The sequence below is a fragment of the Trichosurus vulpecula genome (assembly GCF_011100635.1).
Source record: "Trichosurus vulpecula isolate mTriVul1 chromosome X unlocalized genomic scaffold, mTriVul1.pri SUPER_X_unloc_1, whole genome shotgun sequence".
NCBI lineage: Eukaryota > Metazoa > Chordata > Mammalia > Diprotodontia > Phalangeridae > Trichosurus > Trichosurus vulpecula.
The window spans coordinates 8216746-8221484 of NW_023494377.1; the positions used below are offsets into that span (position 1 = coordinate 8216746).

General features: G+C 42.8%; 1 pseudogene; it reads right to left on the reverse strand.

The window, feature by feature from the left end:
* Positions 1–2256: 2256 nt before the first annotated feature.
* LOC118833045 lies at positions 2257–4239 on the reverse strand (annotated as a pseudogene).
* Between the last annotated feature and the right edge of the window lie 500 nt (positions 4240–4739).

The window sequence follows — 4739 nt, forward strand, 5'->3', positions numbered from 1 at the left end:
CCATTTCTTTTCTATCTCTATACTCTCTCAATGATCTTAAGTGCTTCCATGGGTTCATTTAACATCTCTATACAATAACTCCCAAATTTATATAATTAGCCCTAATCTCTCTTCACTCTCACTTCCCTAACTGCCTTCTCTATTGGATATCTCTACCTGCATGTTCCATTGACATCTCAGACTCAACGTGTTCAAAATGGAGCTCAGTATCTTTCTCCTGAAATCACTCCTTCTCCAAACTGCTTTATTTGTATTACTGGCACTGCCATCCTTCCAGGCACCCAGTTTCAGTTTCAGAATGACCCCTGGCTCCTCACTCTCCTTCATACCCCATTTAATCAGCTGCCAAATATGGTCACTACTATGTTCACAATATCTCCTGTATCTGTCCCCTTCTCTCCACTCACCCTCATCATCACCCTAATTCAAGCTCTCGTCACTTCTCACGTGGGCTACTGTAAAAATCTTCTAATTGGTCTCCCTGGCTCAAATCTTTCCCCTCTTCAATCCATCCTCCATATACCTGTTAAAAGTTATTTTTCTAGGGGGCAGAGACAAGATGATGAAGTAAAAGCAGGGACTTGCTTGAGCTCTCCCCCAAGCCCCTCCAAATACCTGTAAAAATGACTCTAAACAAAGGGGCAGTTAGGTGGCGCAGTGAAGAGAGCACTGGCCCTGAAGTTAGGAGAACCTCAGTTCAAATCCGGTCTCAGACACTTACTAGCTGTATGACCTTGGCCAGGTCACTTAACCCCAACTGCCTCACCTTCCCCCTCAAAAAAAGTTATTTTTCTAAAGCTGACCACTGTGTAATTACAATGATCAACCTTGGCCAGTGAGAAGAGTTCAGAAAATGTCCCTCCCTCCCTTCATTACAGAGGTGGGGTACTATAGATACTGAATTTCACATATACTACCAGACTTGGTCAATGTATTGGTAAGTGGGAGCCAAGTAATATAATATAGATTTGAGAAGGGGAAAACTGGATACAAAGAAACCAATTAAAAGATTTGCAATAGTCAAAGTTTTCACCTTTTGGTGATAAGAACAGACAAGGTAACCAAGGTGACTTGTTTATATAGTATAGTTTCTACCATTTAGGCAGAAAATCAGTCAAGATGTTCATACCAGAGCAAATACTTCTCAAAAAATCCAGCCTATCTCTTGATTAGATGATACCTCTTCCTGGCCTTGATATTTTTCCCCTCATTTAGTCTCATTTTACCAGGCACCACCAAGAGCATACAACTTAACTCCTCACATACAGGGCATCTGAGGAGGAGGCTACTAAGGCCATCTTGAGGATACAAAACTACGTATGTATATATAATATGGGGGGGCAAGCCATACTAAGCACAAGCCTTTTGAGGAGGTGAGAATTGACAGAAGGGGAGGCCAAGAGACTGGATCTGCTGAAGGCAGGATTAAATGTATGAGATAAAGAATGTGAACCAGGGAAGAAGAGAAAACATTGCTTAGGATGAGGGAATGGTGGCCTCTGTGAAGTCCAGTATTTGAATCATCTTTAGACACTTTCAAAAAGAGTGTTTTCCCACTAGGGAATATTTGGGGTCTGGAGGACAGTGGGAGTTCCCATTATGGTCCCCTCTTCATATACCCAAGAATGAAGGAAGGATGACTAATGTTGTGTCCCTCAGTGGAGTGGGAAGGACAGAAGTCAGAGATTCCCTATCTCACCAGTCTCTGATGTCCTCTCTTCCCACTGCCCTCCCAGCCTCAACTAGTCCTTTCCTAATGCTAATAAGCACTCAGCTCTTGGAAATGAGGGGTTAGTGAGGGCTGAAAGAAGAAAACAAGCTGGAGGGTCCAATTGGAAGACCTAGGGAGTGTAGGCAAGCAGCAAAGCACCGAAAATTCCCCCTTCCCAGGGTGAGATGTGAGAACTTTTGTCTGGGGTCACCATGAAAGTGAAGGCTTGCCATAGAGAACTGCCATTAGTATACTCCTCATTCTAAAGCCCTCCTCAGTGTGTCACCATACAGACTGGTTAGCAGGGAGACCACCTAAAAGGTCTATGAACATAGAAATTGCTACCTCGGATTTGCTGTGCAGCACAACAGTTGCCATGGAAACAGAGACATATCATTATGGAGACTCTTCCCCCCTTGGTGTGATACTGATAAGGAGAAGGTTACCAAGGTAACCAGTTGCTGAAAAGATCAATTTGTGTCCTCATAATTGCCACTGCAAAAACAGGAGGCTGCTTGTCAACAATGGTAAGCTAGGCATATTGCCTAGCTGATGCCATAGGTAGCCATGTTCCTGATCTCCATGGTGGGTCTCCTGTCTCCTTCCTCCCAGACGGTCTGGTACTGACAGCATGCCAGCTTGTTATAGACCAGCAGGCATTCCAAAGAATCTGTTGACAGGGCCTTTCGATTGATCTTGGCATCAGCTCCACAGCCCTCCATGTGGAAGAGCTGAAATTCACCCTGGTGATGCCCGGAAAAATATGAGGAGCTTGTAGCCAAAATCAGCTAAAGAGATACCCCCAGAGTCTGGCTGTGGAGCGGGAACTATTGAGTGCATAAGACTGAAAAGCTGCTCAGTCTTTTGCAAAGGAACTCCTCCAATCATTCATTTTGATGGAGGAATCTTCATTCAGGGCTACCATCACCTCGATGGGTGGGGAATAAGGCTAGACTCATGGCTCTCCACAATCATCCTCATGGCATTCTTGAAGAGCTCAGAGAGCATATGGTGGAAGTTAGAGGATATGTAGACCATACAGATAGGCTGTTTGGAGTTGGAGAAATTGATTCCTTGGATCTCCAATCTGGAAGAAGCCATGTAATATATTTCACACTTGAGTGACATATGCCTCTGGCCATATCATAGGCATCTCTCATCACCTTGAAAAAATTCTGACAATTGTACCAAAGGAAATTACTTCAGTAGGAATGGGTTAATTGAGTTAGATGTAAAAACAAAATTTCCTGATGTGACTTCTTAAGTATTAGAACAGATGACCAAAGAGGGCTGTGTGATCTCCTGTCTTGATAGGAGGACCTACTAGATTAGATGTAATTCTACTTGTAGAAAGAGGGATGGACTCAGTGAGCTTTAGTGATCATTCCTTTATTTGTAGATGGTTCTGTAATCATAATATAGATTCATCAAGTGCCTTATCCTTATATTATCTTTCCCCATGAATGAGAACTTACAAATGTATGTAATTTATCCTGACAAGTTCCGAATATTATCTACTGCTTTCAATATAGATAAACAAAACAGTCTTCATGTCTACATGAAAACATTAACTCTCTGCAAGGCACTATAAGGCTTCAGAGGATACAAAGATGATTTTTTACTACAAAAAACAAACACTTCAAACCATAGTAAATGCTTTTCAATCACATAACGAAAGAAAAGAGAACATTGATCCTACAGTGGTCACATCCTGTGCAAAAACCCCCACAGGATATCAAAGTGGCAGCACAAGAATTGGAGCTGTTCACATCACAAAATAAAGTAAATAAATACAGTACCTGTAACTCCATTTCTAAACCAAAGAGAATGCCTTCTAAATGATTAAATTTATTTGTGTATTAGTAATAAAGCCCCACCACCATAAAACAATACACTATTTAAAAATAAAGAATTAAAATTTGGCCATAATTTCTTGCCCAATTCTGCCCAAATGTTCCTGCATTACTCTTTATTTTTTCCTAATTTTTCCTCACCATCTCTTATTTTATTTTAAATGTCCCTTTCAAGCTCTTCCAAGAACTCTTTTTGGGCTTGTGACCATTTTACACTTTTCTTTGAAGTAGAAGTAGCTGTTTTGACTTCACTGTCTTCTGAGCTTGAACTTGGATATTTTCTATCACCATAGTAGTTATCTGTGGTCTAGTTCTTTCTCTTTTGCCTCTCCTTTTTTTATAAGTGGCTTATTTCTTGGCTGTTAACTTTATGTAAGAGTTGGACTCTAGTCTCAAGGTGTGAGGGATAACTTTTCAGGCTTCAGATTTTTTGTGCTGTGGTTTTCCGAGCTCTACCTGGGGGCCTTATCTCCATTACTCCTCTCTGCCCCTGAGCCACAACCAGGGCCTCCAGCAATACTGTTACCACAAATGCTCTTACTCCCTGCTGCTCCTCCCATGGCTGCAGGTGTCAGCTCACCCCTCTGCCCTGGAGCCAAAACCAGAGACTCTACTCTCTTGTAAGTGCCCATCATCAGCAAGGCCCCTCCCCTCTGGGACCACACTCACCAGCATCCTCCTCATCCACAGCCACAGTCTGGGACCATGTCTGGTCAGTATACCTGAGCCCCAAGTTCAGTGCCAGCCAGCGGAGGTCCCTGCAATCTTCCCTGATCAGCCCCTGACCCCCACATTGAGCTTGGGGTGAAAGTTCCTGAAGCTAAGGCTTTGACCTACACAGCTACCCCCAGGAGCTGTTTGTTGATTCGGTGGGCTCTGCCCCAAGGTATCTGCGCTTCTATCAGTCAGACCACCCCACCCAGAGGTCAAGTCCTTCCTAATGCCTTCTCAAGTTGTCTTAGGCTGGACTACTGCTTTTCCTGGACTTTTAATTATTTCTGCCAAGCTAAAGTTCACTTTGAGACAATATTTTACATTGTGGGGGAATTTGGGAGAGCCAGGTAATTTCCTGCCTTATTCTGCCAACTTCCCAGAATTCCCTACTATGGCTACTTCTAAATTAATCTTCCTAAATCACAGATATAGACATGGGTTTCCCCTTTTAAGAATGTTCA